This window comes from Rattus norvegicus, chromosome 6, assembly GCF_021556685.1.
Source record: "Rattus norvegicus strain SHRSP/BbbUtx chromosome 6, alternate assembly SHRSP_T2T, whole genome shotgun sequence".
Taxonomy (NCBI): Eukaryota; Metazoa; Chordata; class Mammalia; order Rodentia; family Muridae; genus Rattus; species Rattus norvegicus.
Window position 1 is genome coordinate 119,777,606 of NC_141539.1, and position 21,371 is coordinate 119,798,976.

The 21,371-nt window shown below is 37.5% G+C and overlaps 1 pseudogene; it reads left to right on the top strand.

Annotated features, from left to right (window-relative positions):
- Positions 1 to 15,710: 15,710 nt before the first annotated feature.
- Positions 15,711 to 16,074, top strand: Rpl36-ps7 (ribosomal protein L36, pseudogene; annotated as a pseudogene).
- Positions 16,075 to 21,371: the final 5,297 nt, after the last annotated feature.

Genomic DNA, 21,371 nt, shown 5'->3' on the forward strand with positions numbered 1-21,371 from the left:
GAGTGAGTGTGTGTGAGTGTGAGTGTGTGTGTGAGTGTGACTGTGTGTGAGTGTGTGACTGTGTGTGAGTGTGTGTGTGAGTGTGTGTGTGTGAGTGTGTGTGTGAGTGAGTATGTGTGAGTGTGAGTGTGTATGTGTGTGTGAGAGTGTGAGTGAGTGTGTGTGAGTGTGAGTGTGTGTGTGAGTGTGACTGTGTGTGAGTGTGTGACTGTGTGTGAGTGTGTGTGTGAGTGTGAGTGAGTGTGTATGTGAGTGAGTGTGTGTGAGTGAGTGTGTGAGTGTGAGTGTGTATGTGTGTGAGTGTGAGTGAGTGTGTGTATGAGTGTGAGTGAGTGTGTGTATGAGTGTGAGTGAGTGTGTGAGTGTGTGTGAGTGAGTGTGTGAGTGAGTGTGTGTGAGTGTGTGAGTGTAAGTGTGTGTGTGTGTAATGAGTGTGTGAGTGAGTGTGTGTGAGTGTAAGTGTGAGTGAGTGTGTGTGAGTGTAAGTGTGAGTGAGTGTGTGTGTGTGTGTGTGTGTGTGTGTGTGTGTGTGTAATAGTCTAAATAATGTTGTTACTGTTCCATATTCCAGACAGAACAAACACTAAAGCCTACTGAATACATGGAACTCTTTCAGGACATTTAATCAGGATCTGACAGACTTATAAATGTAACGGGACCCTGTGTTCAAATGTGATGTTTACCACCTTTATTTCAACAAACAAAAAAATACAGTAAAAAAAATAACCCTGTCTTTTGGGATTTTTAATCATTCTTACCTTGCATATGACTCATTTCTGCATCTTAAAGAGAGCAATGAAGTTGTACATTTGCTGGAATATTTTTGTTTCATTTTCTAATTAGTATAGGGAGACCTTTATGGTGAAGAGCCATTCCTAAATCTCCAGGATAAGGTTTTCTTTCAGCCCCTCTGAACTCTCAACAATCACTGGGAACCAAACTGCCCTGATCTGGATTCAGTCATTCCCTTCCTGCTTGGCACTTAGGGGAAGTTCAACTCCTCCTGGTTCCTAGAGGCCTCTGGGTACAGGAGATTTAGAACAGCAACATTCATCCCAGGCCTCCTGTTTCTTCCCCAGAGAAACATGGCCTGGGACCCCTTTCATGCGCTGTGTTCTGCCTCCTTTGAGCAGTGTGTCTGTAGTGATCCGCATCCCAGTGGTGAGGCAGAAGTGCTTCTATTTATAGTTTCAAATATTTCCTATGTATAAAAATACACTCTGTAATGATTTTAATTCAACTAATTAAACAAATTATACAACCAATCCTTTATATGCTATTAACTATTACACTTCTATATTCGAGATGTTACATGTGCTTTCTTTATGTTTTCAATTAATTTGTTGAATATGTGTGTTTTAATTGATAAACTACATGCTAGGCTGAAAACTAAGTGTTTATACTCATGAACATTTGATCTAGAATATAGAAATGCAATACCACTGCAAGGAAATAAGTGTTAGGATTGGGAAAGTGACTACCAAGGAAACAGAAGGGAAAGTAGACAATTGCGCTTCTATGGTACAGCATTTTAATAAGTAAAGACATTTGTCATCTGGGTCAGCATTTCAATTTCTCCATGTCCTTTTTCTTTTTTTTTTCCATCCCAGGCTGATCTTGCTAATGTGTCCACTATGATGTCTGGGAATGACTGAAAGGAAATGGATTGGCCTATTTGCTATACAAATTGAAACCCAAGTGGCCAGTGTGATGTCTGTTTAGTATCTGTAGTCAGTCTTGAATTCTTTTGAAGTTCCAAGCAAAAACTAATTATTGTTTAATAGCAAGAAAAAGCTCTATTCCAATGGGAATGTTCTCTGTCTACATAAGCTTGGGTCTCTCTGAAGCTGCACTATCTTTTCAGCCATCAGTACTTGGCTGCCTGGTTTAATGTAAGATATTGTCTCCAGGCCATGGGAAGTTCACTTAAAGGTATATTGTTGCTGTACTCTGGGCAGACGTACATTCTCTTAGTGTATTAGCAGCCTCTATTTCTGATGGATATTCTTTTTACCAATTTTCTGCTGTGTGTTCTGGGAAAGGCAGAAAGATATCCCTAGTCTTGTTTTCACGTATTTACAATTTTACTAAAAATGGGAACTCTTCTGCTCAGAAAATAACTCCAGAAAATAAAGTAAGTCATAAGTTGGAATATTTAATGAATGTCTTAAGTGAAATGCTCACCACATCATAACCAAATTGACTAAATGTAGACAGGCGGGGATTCTCCTTAAAACAGTAAGAGAAAACAGACTTGACCACCAAGGCAGAAATCATTTGAATAATCAAAAAGCACAACTCAGACAGTAATGGCTTGATAGTTAAAAAAAAGTGTAATATGAAATTAAAGTGTAAGAAATCAATATTCTGAAATACAAATACTTCAGAAATAAAGCTTAAATAATGTAGTGCTATGTGGAAGACATAAGATAATTTTCTGTGGGCAATACTATTCTACACGTACTACCAAAGATCTTAAAATGGATGATTCTTCCAGAATGAAGTTTCAGCTTTAGAAACGTGAGAAATGCTTGTGGATGATGAAAGGAAAACCTAGTTAGACCATGCGATTGTTTGAGTTGCTCAAAGGTCGAAAGCAAAATCTCATTCCTTGCAGTGTTCTTAAAGTATACAAACAATCGAGGGACAGATCATTTGTTAGAATGCTCTAATGGCATTTGCCGTGATAAAACGTGGATCAAAGACTATATGAAAGGTGAACTTTTTGTATTATAATCTCAGAAAGAGTATGCAAAGGGAAACATCACAAATGCAACAGACTTTAGATTTCAATACAAAGCATAATTTTCAGATGAGCTCTGAAAATCAGGAAAAATCAAAATACAGAGTATGAGTAGAAAGTAGATAGTAAAATAATAGAGCAAAATCCAAGCATATAACAAACGTGAATGTAAATTATATAGCAATACAACTAAATGGCAGGCATCTTGGTTTTAAACAAAAATAAAGAACCTCCTATCTGTATTATGTGTTTATTATTATTGCTTTCCATCTGTTCTCTTAAGACAAGATCTCTTATTGAACCTGAACCTCCTTGTGTTGGCTAGGATGGCTAGATTATGAAATACAAGATTTAATTTTTCTATAGATATTGACACACAAACATTACTGTATTCTTTTGTTGTTTGTTATTTTTTGGTGATAAGGATATGAACTCAGATCCTCAAGTTTTTACACAAAGTTGCTTACTGAGTCATATCCCAAACCCCATTCATTGCATTATTTTTAAATTTTCATTTACTACTACTAGTGGCAGTAGTGGGGGGGGCAGCAGCAGCATTAATGGTAATAGTATCTGTATATGTATGAATGCAAGAGTGTGTGTACATGTGTATTATGAGTGCATACATGCCATGGTGTACTTTCAAGAGTTAATTCTCTCACACTATGGGTGTCGGGTATCTAAATATTCATATTTTCAGACTATTCTAGTTACTTTGTGTTGCTTGATAAACCCATTAACCAAAGCAACCTATTCAGGAAAGTTTATCTGGGGCAATGATCACAGAAGGTCAGAGTCCATGATATCAAAGAAAGGAATTATACTTGGAACAGCAGCTGAGAGACCATACCTGGAACTGAAAGCAGAAAACAGAGAAGGAACTTGAAATGACATGTGGTTTTGGAGAGCTCAAAACCTTTCACTCCAGTGACATCATCCAGCAAGACCACACCTCCCACAACTATACCAACAGTGCCAACAACTGGGAACAAGTTTCCAAATACTTAACACTAAAGGGGGGCACCTCATTCAAGCTACCACACAAAGAGAGTATCTTTATTCATTGAGCCATCTTGCTCTGCACATCTCTAATCAACTTAAATACGTACTTACTGTTCGGTCAGGATCTCTTGTAAGTATTTAGTGTTGAGAAATTGAAATGTTTGCATGCAAGGAATGCTTGTATAAATTACATACTTTATGTGCAAAATTTGAAGATCCAAACACGGTCTACCAAGGAAATATATACATATTACCATATCCATAAAATGTAAACCCATTACACCCCAAACAATAATGCCTGCCAAGTCATACTAATTAAATAAATCTTTCATGATTAATTTATTATTTTTTATTTTTACACTCAAAATTTTATTCCCCCTCCCCGGTCCTCCCTTCTACTGTTCCATATCCGATACCTTCTCCCCACACCCCCAACCTCTCTCCACTAGGGTGTCCCTCCACCCCCCCACCCCGCCAAACCTCTAAATTCTGGGGCCTCCAATCCCTCCAGGGTTACATGCATCTTCTCTGTCTGAACCAAGACCTGAGAGTCCTAGGCTGTATATGTATTGGGGGCCTCATCTCAGTTGGTGTATGCTGCCTGGTTGGTGATCCATTGTCTGAGAGTTCTCTGGGGTCCAAGTTAAGATTGCTAGTCCTTTTACCGAGTTTTTCTTCTCCTTCTCCTCCTCCTCCTCCTTAGCTTTTTCCACCTTTTCCGTAATTCAACTGAAGGAGTCAGCAGCTTCTGTTGATTGGTTGGGTGCAAATATCTACATCTGACTCTTTCAGCTGCTTGTTGGGTCTTCCAGGGTTGGGGGCCGTCATGACAGGCCCATTTTCTTGAGCTCTCCTTAGACATAGTAATGGTGTCAGGCCTTTGGGCCCCCGCCTAAAGATGGATCCCCTTTTGGTCCTGTCCCTGGACCGTTTTTACCTCAGGCGTTTTTCCATTTCCATCCCTGCATTTCTTTCAGACAGGAACAATTATGGGTCAGAGTCTTGACTGTGGGATTGCAAGCCCACCCTACTCTTGATGCCCTGTCTTTCTGTTGGATGAGGGCTCTACAAGTTCCTTCTCTCTGCTGTAGCACATTTCATCCCCACTTTGAGTCCTGAGGTTCTCTCACATTCCAGGTCTTTGGTGCAATCTGGTGGGTCCTCCCAACCTCCTACCTCCCAAGGTCGCCTGTTTCCATTCTTTCTGCTGGCCCTCAAGTCTTCAGTCCTTTGCACATACCCAATATTAGATCATGTTCCCATCCTCCCCCTCCCCCATCTTCTTTCCCTCCCCAGTCTGTCCCTCTGTCTCCTCTTGTGGTTGATTTTCTCACTCTACCAAGTGGGACTGTGACATCTTCACTTGGGCCCTTCAGCTTGTTGACTTTTGTGAGTTCAGTAGACTGTATCTTTGGTATTCTGTATGGTGTTTGTCTATTTGTTTGTTTGTTTTTGTTTCGTTTTTTGCTAATGTCCACTTATTAGTGAGAACATACCTCACATGTCCTTTTGCATCTGAGTTAGCTTACTCAGGATGACATTTTCTAGTTCTATCCATTTGCCTGCAAAACTCAGAATGTCCTCATTCTTAATAGCTGAGTAGTATTCCATTTTGTAAATGAACCACATTTTTGGTATTCCTTCTTCTGTCATGGGACATCTGGGTTGTTTCCAGATTCTGCCTACCACAAATAAGGCTGCTATGAACATAGTGGAACATGTGCCCCTGTGGTATGATGGGGCATCTTTTGGGTGTATTCTCAACAGTGGTATTGCTGGGTCCTTAGGTAGATCTATTTCCAATTTTTTGAGGAACCTCCAAATTGATTTCCAGAGTGGTTGTACCAGTTTGCAATCCCACCAATAATGGACGAGTGTTCCTCCTTCCACATCTTCAACGACATGTGTTGTCATCTGAGCTTTTGATCTTAGCCATTCTGATTCGTGTAAGGTGTAATCTCAGGGTCGTTTTGATTTGCATTTCTCTGATCCCTAAGACTTTGAACATTTCTTTAGGTGCTTCTCAGCCATTCAATATTGCTCTGTTGTGAATTCTCTGGTTCTATACCCTAATTTTTAATTAGGTTGTTTGGGTTTTTGGTGGTAAGCTTGAGTTCTTTATATATTTTAGATATTAGCCCTCTATTTGAAGTGGGGGTTAGTGAAGATTTTTTCCCAGTTTATAGTTTGCCTATTTGTATTATTGACTATATTTTTCACCTTACAGAGGTTTTCCAGTTTCATGAGGTCCCATTTAATAATTCTGATCTTAGAGCATGAGCAATTGAAGTTCTGTTTAGGACATTTTTCCCTGTGCCAATGAGTTCAAGGTTCTTTCCCACTTTCTCTTCTATTAGATTCAGTTTATCTGGTTTTATGCTGAGATCCTTGATCCACTTGGCTTTGAGGTTTGTGCAAGGTGACAAATATGGGTCTATTTTCATTCTTCTTCATACAGTCAGCCAGTTAGACCAGCACCATTTGTTGGAGAAGCTTTCCTTTTTCCATTGTATATTTTTTGGCTTCTTTGTCAAAGACCGATTTGTGTAAGTGTGTGGTTTTATTTCTGGGTCTTCAATTCTATTCCATTGATCAACCTGTCTTTCTCTCTATCAGTGCCAGGCAATTTTTATCACTATTGCTCTGTAGTTTTTATACTATTGCTCTGTAGTAGACTTTGAGGTCAAGGATCTTTATTTCCCCAGCTATTCTTTTATTGTTAAGAACTGTTTTCACTATTCTGTTTTTTTTGTTTTGTTTTGTTTTGTTTTTGTTTTTGTTGTTGTTGTTTTGTTCGGTTGGTTTTTTTTTTTGTTTTTTGGTTTTTTTTTCATTTCCAGATACATTTGAGAATTGCTTTTTCCATATCTTTGAAGAATTGAGTTTGGATTTTGATGGGAATGCAGTGAATTTATAGATTACCTTTAGTAGAATGGCCATTTTTACTATGTTAATTCTGCCAAGCCATGAGCATGAGAGATGTCTCCATTTTCTGAGATCCTTTTTGATTTATTTCTTGAAAGACTTGTAGTTATTGTCATACATATCTTTCACTTGTTTGGTTCATGTTACCACAAGACATTTTATACTATTTATGGCTATTGTGGAGGGAGTTGTTTCCCTGATTTCTTTCTCACCCTGTTTATCATTTGTATAAAGGAAGACTACTGGTTTATTTGAGTTAATTTTATATCCAGCTGCTTTGCTGAAGTTGTTTATCAGCTGGAGAAGTTCTCTGGCAGAATTTTAGGGGTCCCTTATCATATCATCTGCAAATAGTGATACCTTTATTTCTTCCTTGCCAAATTGTATTCCCTTGATATTTTTTTTTGTTTTCTTATTATTCTAGCTAGTGTTCTCATTACCACATTGAATAGATATAGGGAGAGAGGGCATCCTTGTCTTGTCCCTGATTTTAGTGGGATTGTTTCAAGTTTCTCTCCATTTAATTTGATATTGGCTGTTGGTTTGCAGTAAGTTACTTTTATTATGTTTAAGTATGGACTTTGAATTACTGATCTCTCCAGTACTTTCAACATGAAGGGTGTTGTATTTTGTCAAATGCTTTTCTGCACAAAACACATATTGAATCCCACACAGTAATAGTGGGAGACTTCAATATCGTACTCTCATCAATGTATAGGTCATTGAAACATAAACTAAACAGACACACAGTGAAACTAAATAAATCATTAAAGCAATATTTTCCAACATTTAAGATTCATGTCATGCTTCAGTCTTTAAAATACCAAAGTATAACAGTAAAGAAACTTGTGTGGATACATGCCCATTGTAGGAAGAAGGAAAGTGTTGTGATACAACAATGGTATAAAGAATGTGTGGAGAAGTGAGAAAACATAAACCCAGTTGTTGTTTGCTAGTTATGAACATGTGCATATATTAGATTTTTCAAATTTTAATGACTAATTTATATCAATGTATAATAATTAAAGTAGACTAAGAAAAATGTTGAGTTTAACATTCTTGTTCTTCTAGACTTTTTTCAAACCTATGGAGTATTATTGCTAAAGGTATGTATGAAGTACACAGTCTTAATCAATTTCCTGTTGCTGTTAGAAATATTACATGGGCTTGGTAAATCATAAACAAAAGTAATAGTTCTGGCATGAGTTCAAGGCTTCTCTGAGAAGATTTCCTTTACATGGAAGAGTCTAGAGTTAGCTTAATGCATTCTGGAAAAAGAAAAGGAGTGGCCATGTGTCATCTGCTCTCTCTCTCTCTCTCTCTCTCTCTCTCTCTCTCTCTCTCTCTCTCTCTTTCTCTCTCTGTCTTTATAAACACTTGAATCTCTTGTGAAAGTTCTCATCAAAGCATCTCTTCAAATGACCCACCCTCAGTACTAGAGTAACAATAAATCACAACATTCTTTTTACTTACAACGGGAATTAAATTTAAACCCATGAAACCCAGATGCTAGAAATATCACTCAGTAGTTTCAAAATGAGCTAATACTTTTATTTTTCATTACTGATATTGGGACAAAATATTTTATCTACCTATAATCCTTTTTCTCCACCAGTATTTTAATCCACCTGCTAAATGTTGAAGGCAAAACAGTGATTATCTTTTGAGGTTAAGAAAGTTACTACATGGAAATTCATGAGACTGTTGGAGGGCTGGTAATGCTTAATTCCCCCATAATGATGGTATTTACACAGGTGGGTACATTTTCTTTAAATTCATCACGTAATCTGTTTTTTTCCCTTCAGTATGCATAATTAAAGGTTTTAAGCAAAAATAAAAAATGTAACTCTTGTGCAGTTTAAAAGCCACTTGAAATGTTAAAACCCCTGATGGTTCCCTCATTGTCTTAGAAATTTAGTAATTTTAATTTAGTAAAGCCATGGAAATGTGAATGCTTTTTGATTTTTTAAAAAAATATTATATTGTAATCTAATCGTGTGTGTGTATCTTGATTATTTACTTATCTCAAAGTAGAATATTTAATATTAATGGCATTAATAGTGCCACAAAGTCATATGGCTATTAACAACAGACATTCATTGGAAGAATATTGACAAAGAAAAATGATAGGACATAGAGCCTATACTCTGATTTCTTCTTTTGCTCTCTCTCATCCTGGTCCATCCTTGTTTTTCTTTTGATACTATGTTTGATTCCTTTCTTAATTTCATGGATCCACTAATGGTCACATAGGCTTTATATGGAGATGTATCCTTGCACGGGTGACTCAGAAGATTTTTGATATTGAAACATAAACAGAGAGAAGTTTGGTGTTCCAGCATCTCATCTATTTATAGGCTGTATGTTGGATTCTGTTTATATTACTTTAATCCTACACCTTGGGATAAACTGTCTTTGGGTGTTCGTGCTGAACAAATGAATGTGTTGTATCTAATCAAACCTGAAAAGTGAAGTCCTTGTAAATATTTTAAATATTGAACCAATATTTAGAGAGCTTGATGTAGTAGTTTTTTTATAATATTTTATTGAAACATTCTAGTATGGATTTAACCTATCAATACCCTTTAGTTGAGTCATGTCCCTAGATAGTCTTTGTAAAGACTCCATTAATGATTAGTGATTTTAGGAAGCATCATTATTCCAGGGTGACGGTAACTGATAGTCAATGTAGTCACATACTGGACTTGTTTATAAGACAAACAAGCAGGTATTAAAACATATTAATAAACAGCATAAAATTAAAATAACAATTTCTCAAATAACTATCTGGCTTGCTAAATATAGAGATTCTCAAGACACTTTCTCGAATATGCCAATACAATTAAATCCTGTGTTGCTCTTATTGATCACTGGCAATCATTACTTCGGATTAATCCTAACTATGGAAAGATGAAATGTGTCTGGAGAGGAACTATACTAAGGAGCACAAAAGAACTGTAGTTTACGGTTGCATCAATTCTACCGATTCCTATCAAAACGGGTGCCCCTTAGCTTTTGATAATTCAATTGTTTTACCAATTAATGTAATAGAACACACTTTTTATGTGAATATTGACTCCAATTCTAAGAAGATCAAAAGGGTTAAAAGCAGTGAAGCTTTCAAAGACTATGAACTGAGATACTCCAACAAATCTGTTACCAATGTCCTGCAGAACTAGACTCGGCCTTTTGTAGAGCTCTGATACAGGGAAGGAGCTCGATACACTCTGTAAACCCTTAAACAACCTAAGAACTATCCTTGGAGAGCAAAGAAACTCTTCAAGCCTGAGCCATCTGTTTGGTTGTGTTAAAACAGAGGGCAAGAAAAGCTTCCTACAAAGGTGATTCATATGCAAACTGGTTTCAAATAAATATTTAAAGGGAATAATAATAATAATTAGAGTAGCAATATTAAGCTTTCAGAAAATACTATTTCTTATCAAAGCATTGTTGTAAATTATAGGTAATCTGAACACTTAAGAAACTGCCAAAGTATTTTGTTGTAGGACAGAAACAATTGTGAAATTTCATTTAGATTTACATTCTATCAGAAGTAATTCTTTATTTTCAATAAAGTGGGCAGTAGAAAGCAAAACCCACCCAAAGCCTTTCTTTTTCATGTAAATGAGCTTCTTTTCAGAAGAAAGCAATACTCAGTTGAAAGTAGTTATAAGACTAATTGTATTGAGCTTTGCCTAATCAGGATCATTCTGTGGCGTCTCCACTCAGGGCACTGCAAAAGGAGCTGGGTCTGGGTGCAAAAGGGTGACTGAATATGTTTTTTGATACTGGTACACAGGAGTGCATTTTGCCTGGAAGTAAAGTATTTACCAAAGTATAATAATTTATTGGAAGCCAGGCTGAGCTCATTTATTTTTGATGGAATTGAAGTGTTCTTTTTTACCTGTTTCTGGCAAAGCATTTGCAGGTATACGCAGTAAAGTCCTCCCAGGAGCATAACTCAGGTCTGGCTGACGTACACTCCAGTGGAAAAAGAGAAGCATCCTTACTTCTGTACTCCATCTCATTACTCTGCCTTTAATGCGGCTTCAAGTGAATATCTGCCCTCCAGTAGAACAGGCAGCCCAAGCTCTGGCTGAGCAGAACTTTGCTTTCATTCTTCTCTTCATCTTTAGTTTTAACATGATTGAAGAGAATTGTTTAAAACAATCAGTACAATTGTGTATTTTAAAACATACAAAACATACTAGACCGTTTTATATATTTTAATGGGCTTTAGGTAACAATATAAATATTTACAGCCTTGCTTTGATTGGTCTATAACATTTGATTTCTTAACATCATTTACTATATATAATGATCATCCAATTTTTGGGGTCATAAATATCACCTGGAGGATGCTTAGAAATCTAGTCCTGAGCCCTCCCCCAGACTCTCTATAAGAAAATCTTTAAGCAAAGAACGTAAGAAAGACTATGCTAACAAACTTCCAAGATTCCATGGAGAAGGTTGCTTTCAATTCTGCATTGAATGTTCTGTTGAACGCTAGGTTTTTTCAGTGTGATAAATAAGTCTAACACTTTACATCAGTTCATTATGTGCTAGTCACCAGGTTTTCACAGTTTGAATTCCAAGAAGTAACTTTGCTGGTGTAAATAGCAGGAACAATTTAAATCTGTGAGTAGCTATGGCCAAGCTAAACTCAATCCACACTGGACTGATTTACACCTTTGACACTGTATCTGGCCCTGTACCAATTGTCCGGGTCAGAAATGAGTGGACTAGGATGCTTGCCCATGCTTTCCCTGCTATCGTAGTCCCACAATGGGAAGGGACACTTGTGTCTCTGGAACACCGTGAAGATCTTCAGCACTTCGAACAATAATCATAAACAGAAGAGGAATTACAAAGTCATGTCAGTCCACATTGCAGAAAACACTTAGTAGATTAAGTTGGAAGCTAATTCCTGCTTCCCAAAATGTTTTATTTCAGAAATTCACAATGTAGTTTTGGAAGTAGCAGCAGATTGTCAGGTCTTCTAATCCTGTAGACCATTCATTGGAATATTTACTAAAGTATGCTGGACAATTATTAGATGAAGAAGGGTTTGGAAACTTACCTAAATTATTAAAGTGAGTTTGGAGGAATTGTATTTCTTTCTTACTATCCTAGCCGGATGGTGTCGTTTACTTTTCTGTTGTGATTTTGCTTTTCTGTACAGTCTAGCTGTATACTTTAGCCCGAATCCCCATTTATTGGTTGAGGAACAGTGTGGGGATATTATCTCTTAGGTGACAGCAGAGGGATGTATGGGACTTCAGCATCCAGGCAATGTCTTAGCTGTCTGAGAAGCCATCATGTTGTCCTTTCCTCTGCTTTATGATTAGGTCAACAAATTTATCCAAAGCTATATGTTTTAATAAAATGCTGCCAATGAAAACTACTGCTGTACAAATCCAGTTATATCTTTGTAGTGAGAATTCTGGGACTTTTGTTTTTTTTAAAAACAGAAATATTGTAAGAATGTACTTTTTTATATTACAATATACATTTTATCTGCTTATTGTATCCACAGTAACATTTATATAGCTTAGAATACAGTTATGAACAACTAGGACCTGTCTAGTCATGACATAATGGTTACAATATGTCTTATAGTGTTTGTGACTAAATAAGCATATCAAGCAAAATTCTATAAAAAGTTATAAATTAAGGATGAGGGATGAATAAAAGCTCATATAGTAAAGATTTGTGCTAATCTCAGTATCAACCATACCAATTTGATAATGTAGCCAATTTCAAAAGTAAACCTTTACTGTTAGGATAAATTCTGCTCAGAAGAGATAGCCTTCTCTCTTGAGAAATGCAGTTCAAATGTATCTCAGTGTTCATTGATCAAGCCCATGAATAAATTTAGAAAGCATCATCTGATAATTAAATGTATGTATTTGTACTTTGAAACTAGCACCCAATCTCATCCATCTACAGCAATAAGGGGCACAGAATGGGGACAAGAAAGATAAGTAAAATCACTATATATAGCATTGAGTTTAGTTTTTCTTTTTTTTTGTAAGTTAATTTTATTCATTTATTTTTTTAATTGAGTATTTCTTAGTTACATTTCAAATGCTATTCCCTTTCCATGTTTAATAATGTACTTTTGTTTTAATCCCAGGTGTGGGGATGTAGGGCTCTTTCAAACTGTCCCTAGCAGCTCTCTATGACTTCCCTGTGCTCAGTCTAACACACGCATGGTTTTGCCAGCCGCTGATAGATTCTGCAGTTGGGTGACACTTGGTACTCTTGGAATGTTTCAGAGAGTATGTAAATGCTAGATCCCAGATAGGTGGAGTGGGTGATTGTTGGTCACTTGGAGAGATTGTTTGTGGTTTGTTAGTACCTGTTGTCAAAGAAGAAACAAAGGGAAAGAAATTAGATTTTCCTAATTCCTCTTTCCCTCTATTCTTGCTTCTCTCCTATCTAGTGTTAGAGAGTAGAACACAGGGAAAGGGGTGGGAAGAAGATGAACCCACAACATACAAGGCCTACTATATATCTTATTGTATAAAGTTTGTTATAGTAGCCCAAAAATCTTCAATAACTAGTAAGTGGGCCTTAACCTAACCTGATGAGTTTGAGCTTTACAATACCATCTATCTTCTTAATAATGTAAAATAAAACCTCATATTACATTCATTGCATTCAGACATTAGGTGATTTTACAGCTGTAACTTTTTCTCCACTAAATTTGATTTAAAGTTCATCATTTCATTGATCTGTGAGATGATGCAGATTGTAAAATTGGGTACCATGCAAGTCTGATGACTTGGTTCAATCACTAGAACCCACCAAAAGCCAGATGCAATGTCGTTTATCTGTAATCCCAGTATTCCTATGAAGAGATAAATGGAAGGGAGATATTGCCTGAAAGGTTTCAGGACAGTTAGCCTGAAGTTTGCCTAGTGGTAGAAAAGACCCTGCTTTGAAGTAGAGACGACCAACTCCTGAGAGCTATTCTCTAACTTCCACAAGCACCATAGTGTGCACCTACACACAGGTGTCTGTGAAAATAGAATAACAGATGTTTCATAAAATCAAAAAATGATGGAATTTTTCTTCCTGACCTTGTTTATGTCAGTGTCCTCTAAATATTTTTTGTCATGACTTTTCAACTATTTCTTGAAAGTGAGCACATTCACTGAACATAAGTTCTCCCTTCCCTAAAGAAAAGCCTGAAAGCGAACCCGAGAACTGATGACAAACAGTACCGAGCATTTTAACTGCACAACTAAAATCGTCAGTGGCCTCTGTTCCAGATGGCCCAGGCCATTCACTACAAGCACAACATCGCTCCCTTCTCATTCTTCCTTATCTGTCACACATTTCAGAGTGAAAGATTCGGACTGTATTATATGACTAAGATGATTCCTAAACAAATATTTGTGATTTTTATTCCCAGCAAAGCCGTGGAATTGCATTTACTCGCCGAAGTCATTTGCCTGTTCTCTGGGGATTGCTCAGGTGAAACAGGCTCTTCTAAGATATACATCTCATTAATGATACAGCATTTTAGGAGCATTTCAATTTGGGGCTAATATTTCCACTACTTTTATCTTCCTGAAAAGATTACTCTTCTCAATTGGAATTTCTCATGGTTGACATCACCCTGACAGACTGCTACTTTCTTCTGAGTGACATGAATGGCAATAAATACCATGCCAGGTTTTATTTATTTTGCTTCTGCAAAATGCCTGCCTAATTATTTGGAAGCGGCCAACTTTGCCCTGAGATTTTACAGCTTTCAATTTACTGCTTATGCAAAGTTTGTTTTCTGCTGTCGACATTAGAAACTTTCAGGATATAACATTTATCTATAGTTTGTATGCTTGTGGTATCAAGAGGGGGAGGACTTTTTAAAGAAACTGACTCTTTCATAGGTATTTTCTCAAACTTATTTTTAAATATATATTAATTAATAACAGTTAATTTAATTATTATATTAATTGATTATAGTTTAATTATTAGTTATTTTACATATGTCCATACATGTGTCTACAGAAGGTTGGGGATTGACATTGAAATAAATTTAAAGAATAATTACTTCAAAATTTTTATTAATATATTTTGAATGCTCAATAGTGTAAGGCAGATGCAATTAGGTGGTCAAACATCTAAATTAGAGTACATTTAAAAGAGTCCTTATTTTGTTCCTACATGACAAATTTGCTTTTGTAGTCAAAGATTCTAGAAGCTATTTTAATAGGAAAAATATTTCCTGGAGCTGGAAAGAGTGTTTTGTACTTAGGGGTAGAAAATGTGCCTACAGAGGGCTAGAGTTCATCTCTCAGCACCTAAGTTCTGTGGCATACACAGGGTGGTACCCCAGCTCCATGGAATCTGGCAGTTTTCTGAAATCAATGGGCACCAGCATTCACATGTTCTCGTTTCCTCTTGCCCCTGAGAGTACAAAAGCACACACACACACACACACACACACACACACACACACACACACACACACACAAAATTTAAATTAATAATAAATCTTTAAAAAATGATATGACAGGTCTTTATAAACCTACTGTGGTTTGATTGATTATTTCCCAAGTCTCTAGCTGTAAAGACTTGGTTCCTATGGTGGTAGTCTTTGAAAGTGCTGTTAGTCCCAGTGGTGGTAATCCTATAAGGTCCTATGGACTTTAAGTTATGTCAGATGTTAGCGATGTTAGCTACTAAGGTCATTGTAGTCATATCTTAAAAAATGTCCCAAATATCAGTGAGTTTCTCTGTATTCAGGCTGAAACAGAACAAATTTGTCATAATTTTTGTGGCCGTGACAGTCATATTTTTAACATGCAACTAAAGATTTTAATAATGGCATGCAGACCCTTCTGGTAACCAACAACTCTTTAATTGGACTTAAGACCAATTCAAAATGAAGGAAATTATGTCTCATAACAGAAAGCTGGCCAGATACCTGGAGCTTGTAAAGCCAAAGATCTTGGAGGATTCTGCCACTTTATTAAACTAGAATAACCTCTTCCTGTCTGGCTGCCATCCGAGAGCTGCAGCTGTGGCCCTGCGCTACGCCATGGACATGGGCCTCAACAAAGGCCACAAAGTGACAAAAAAACGTCAGCAAGCCGAGACACCGCCGCCGCCGCCACCGTGGCCACCTCATCAAGCACACCAAGTTTGTGAGGGATATGATCCAGGAGGTGTGCGGCTTCGCGCCCTACGAGCGGCGCGCCTAGGAGCTGCTCAAAGTGTCCAAGGACAAGCGAGCACTCAAGTTTATCAAGAAGAGGGTGGGCTTGCACATCCGCGCCAAGAGAAAGAGAGAGGAGCTGAGCAATGTGCTGGCAGCCATGCTGAAGGCGGTGGCCACGAAGGATTGATGACCCCTCCCCCAATAAAAGATGGTTCTTAAAAATAAATAAATAAACTAGAATAACCCCTAAATTTCTTCTAAATATTTATCCTTATACGTATAAATATTGTCCTTACCCATCATCAAAGAAACATCCGGCAGGAGGTAGAGACCAGTATAGGAAAATGTAACAGATTACAATGCCAAGAACAACTGACTATCACGATTCCTGCATATAGGACTCTGGAATCATACAGTGGTAAGAAAGGTTTAAAAAGCCAGAGAAACTAGAAGTTTGGTATGGGATTAGGGTCTCCTAGAAATACCTGAGAAGCTACATACACAAAATCTCATCAAATGACTGACTAAGCAAAACTCAAAATAATGACACCAATGGACATGATAACATGAAAAGGTCAAATTTCATATGGCCTCAACTTTCCACCAAGAACTACAGACAGCTAAGGAAGACATTTTGAGAGCCTGAGCAACAGCCTTTCCAAGGGAAAAGCCCTCAAATTGACAATCCAATGCCACACGGTTAACCCTGAAATAATATACTCAAAAGTAAGTTTATATATACCAAGCCAGTTACGTTTATGTAGTTTAAATGTGTGTGTGAATGTGTGTGTGTGAGTGTTTGTGCATGTGCAAAATAACAGTTAAAGAAATAGAAGTAGAATATTTGAGAGAGAGAGAGAAAAGCGAGTATGTAGAAAGAATTGGAAGGAGGAAAAGAAAGATTTAACTGAATTTTAATTAATATTTAAACGTAACATCAGAAAGGTAGATTATATTTTAGTTCATTGTTTGAGCTGGTCAAGTTCCTTGTGGTAGGGTCGGTAGAAAATGGAGCAACCGATTTTATTCTGTTCACAGACAGAAGACACAGACAGATGCATACTGACCTTCCTTTGTTTTGAACCCACTCCTCATGAGAGACTAACACCCACATTGAAAGTGGAAACTATTCCCTCTTCAATAAAGTTCTCTGCAAGCACCTTCAGACATGCCAGGAGATGTTTCCCATAGTATACTTTCAATTGAATTGTTAACAGGAAATGAGAGTCAAAAGCACATATCCTCTTACCTATACAGCTATCCACATCCACATGGATTCTGTTTTCTTCAAACAAGTTCCAAGACAGTGAACCACCTAACCGTGTACTGGATGTCTAAAACGGTGTAGCAAATAAAATCTTTGCCATTATTTATGTGCCTACTATTTCATTGTGTGGCAATGAGAAGTGTTGGTGTATTAACTTTCATAAATCAATTTATTTTTTATAATTTTTCTAAAAAGTTTTCATATTCTAAAATTCTACCATCTTTAAGATATTTTAAATTATTCTATAAGGTTAAATTACAGATGATGGAAAAACTTTCAGATCTGTTTCCACATGATTATTATATTACTGTTGCACACAAGGATGTAAGAAGGAGGAATTTCAGTGCATGGGGAAAATTGAAACTGTCTTTCCTTTGCATTCTCACAATTTTTATTTTCTGCATTTGATTAATTTGCTTGGCCTTGTTTCACCTATGTTTCAGCAATTAAGAAGTAGGTAGTTTTCTGTGTTCCTTTTCCAACATTTTCTAGGTTTGATAGATATCTGTTGCCAGTGACAAATGCCAATTTACTTAAAATGTCCACAAGATTTCTGAGTTACTAAAAGTGAAAAAGCAATGGTCTTAGATAATTAAAGTACCTCCCAATTAATCTTCCTGATCCATTTCCCCCTTGCAGAGGCCCTCCCTGCATAGCAGTCAATAGAGCACTGCTGAGAGGGAGTTTTACTATGACTCTTTGCTTTTGAAAATCACTGAATGGACCAGAGACCTAGTCAAAGTTAAATCCAAAGTTCACAGATAAGAATAGCTTAGACAGCAAGCAGCCTGTCACTCACTCTTGAATAGCACTCACTGTTTCTGTTCATTTTATTTGAGAAAAGGGCTCATGCAACAGGCTGGTTCCAAATTTAAAATGGAATTGAAGATGACCTTGTTCTTATGATTTTCCTGTTTCTATGTCCAGAATGCTTGGATTATAAGAATACCCAAAGTAGAGGTTGTTGGAGATTGAACATAGCATTCTCCCATGTTAGGGCTATGCTCTACCAACTCAACCACACCCTCTCACATCTCTAACGATACCATTCTTCCTCTACTATGCAAATCCAGACTGCTTGACCTCATCTCTTTGCTCAACCCAGAGCATGTGCCACCTTGAGCTCTCTCAATAGTCTGGACCAGGCTCCCACATATACTTTGAAGGAACTTGTTAACTTCACAGAGAGGCACTCGTTCAAATGTATGGTCTCAAGCTGATTCCCAACTCTCCTAATCTAATTCCTCTATGATAATAATAAATATCTAAAATAATAAAAGCACAAAAATAATACATGTTGTCGCAATCAATCACTTCTTAGTAGAAAGTAATCTATGTGAAAACAGAGCACACCATTTATTGTTTACCCTGTGAATCAATTCTTCAAATCTTTAGTTTTCTAAATATGTGTGTTATATTTAATACATTTAATACATGTGTGTATTTTAATACATTCCCAGTCTTAGGTTTCTCTCTAATCTGATCACAGTGAGGGAGGTGCTGGAAAAAGAGACTGAATGCAGGAAATATCTAAAGCATTGAAACACAGCATGCTAAACTTAGAAGGCACTTCTTCAAGCTTTAAAATTGAGAGTCGGAGCAATTTGTAAAGAGAAGTGAAGCAGATGAGCAGAATTGGATGATACACTTTAGCTCTTCCTCGTTTTGCTTGTATTCTACATCTAAGCAGCACTTAGGTCAGTGTTCTTTTGAAGCTACAGGACAATGCCATTAGTCAAGTGAGTCTTAAGACTCTATGACATCATTCCACCATCTGTCCTCTCAGGACCTGTCCTGCCCCTTGAGTTACACAAGCTGTGTGTACCACTGGTGTCAGTTGGAGGAATAGCTGGTACTTCTCATCAAACACTTTATGGGCTTTCTCTAGGTTTGTTTGCATCCCAGTTGGCAAGCATAGTGGCTCATGCAGAGTTGGCAATGAATACATTGTGATTGTATAAAGGAAATTCTACATAAGCATTTGTACTTCTGTCCCATCTGTTCCTTCTGATACCAGTGTCTCTTCTTTAGTTCCTTCTATGGGCATTCTGCTGCAGCAGCACTTCGTTGGAACACTAAAAATCTCTCTCTCTCTCTCTCTCTCTCTCTCTCTCTCTCTCTCTCTCTCTCTCTGTCTGTCTGTCTGTCTGTCTCTCCAATCATTTGTTACCTTCAAGCAAAACCCATATCCCTTAAACGCTTTGTCTCTTGTGAATTTACTCTTTTCTTCATTTTACAGCCTGATCACAGCTCCCCTCTCATCATTCCTTCCAGTCTAATCCTCAAAACATCTGCCCATTCCCCCATCTCCCTTTCCCCCAGCGAAAGGGAGGACACCTGTGGATACCAACAGACCCTGTTACATCAAATTGCAGGAGGACTAAGTGCATCCTCTCCCACTGAGACCGGACAAGTCAGCCCAACTATGGGAAAGTACCCAAAGACAGTCAACAGAGACAGAAACAGCCCCACTCTAATTGTTAGGGGACCTACATGAATAACAAGCTGCACATACGTTATATCAGTGTAGGGGACCGAGGTTCAGCCTGTGCATACTCTTTGGTAGGTGATTCAGTCTCTGTGAGGCTGACAGGCCCATGTTAGTGTTCTCTATAGGTCTTCTTCTAGTGGCCTTGATCCTTCTGTTTCCCTCAATCCTTTCCCTGACTCTTCCACAAGTCACAGCAAGCTCCTTCTAATGTTTGGCCGTGGACTTGGACATTTGTTTCTACCAGTTGATGAATGAAGCTTCTCAGAAGACAGTTATGCTAGGTTCCTGTCTATAACCATATCATAGTATCATTAATAGTGCCGGGGTAGGCACTCTCCATTGGATGGGTCTCAAGTAGGGCCAGTTGTTGGTTGGTTGTCCCCTCAACCTCTGCTACATCAATATCCCCGCACTTCTTGTAAGCAGGGGAAATTTTGGGTCAAAGGTTTTGTGGATGGGTTTGTGTTCCCTTAGGTCTACCGCATGCCCAGCATGATACAGGCTCCATATCACCAAGTGATGTAGACATCTTAGTTAGGGTCATCCCCATAAACTTCCAGAAGTCTCCCCTGTCCCAGAGATGCCCCCTCCAACTGATTTTCATTCTCCCACCCTTTCCCAACTACACACATTTCATTCCCAACCTTTCTCTCCTCCCTACCACTTTCCCACCCAGTTCCCTCCCTTCATCTACTTTAGATGTCTATTTTACTTCCCCTTCTGTATGAGATTCAAGCATCTTCCCTTGGGCCTTCCTTTTCACTCAGTATTCTTAGAGTTTGGATTGTAGCCTGGTTATCCTGTAATTTGTGACTAATATTCACTTATAAGTGCACACATAGCATTCCTTCCTGTCTTCTAGGTCTAGGTTATCTCATACTAGGTGATAATTTTCTACTTCCATCCATTGTGCCTGAAAATTTCAGGATATTCTTGTTTTTAATAGCTGATTAGTATTCCTTTGTATAGAGGTGCCAAATTTCTTTATCTATTCTTTGGATGAGGGACACGTAGGTTGCTTTCAGTAACTGGCAATTTAGAATAAAGCTTCTATAAACGTAATTGAGCAAGTTTCTTTGTGGAATGATGGAGCATCTTTGGTACAGCTGGGTCTCCAGATAGAACTAGCACTGTATTGAGATGTATTGGACCAGGTGACAAGGGAGTCACACATTTGTCACTGATGTGGTAGGGATTGGAATATAAAATGTATAGGGCATAGTATGCTCTAATTTATACAGTTTTCCAAGGCATGGCACTTCTGTATGTATTATGTTGGTAATTCAAATCTTATATCTTTCATTTAAGACTTTACTTGTTGAGATGTGTCTTGTCACACAAAAGAAATCTCTCTCTTCTATCTCTCTGTCTCTATCTCTGACTCTGTCTCTCTCAAGCAAAAAATATTGTATATTCACAGGGGTAATGTTTACTAATATCTTATGTTATAAACTGTAAATTTCCATAACTTCCGTTAAAAAATACACACATAGGCATGTTTAGTTACAATTCGTTGGCATGTTTTGAATGTTCCTCAGACAAAATAAAAGGATAGTGAAATAAGGATTTTAGTGCAAAACATTTAAAAAACCAAGCTCCGATTCTACATCTTCTTGTTGTTTGGGAGTGCTTAGAAAACATTTATAGTAAATTTTCATAAATAAATCCTCAATTTTCTACAATACTGTGTGTTCATTGAGTAGACTGATTTCCTTCTGTATATAATTTTTTTTTTAGAAAAGTGACATTAAATGGAGGTTGGAGAAGGTCT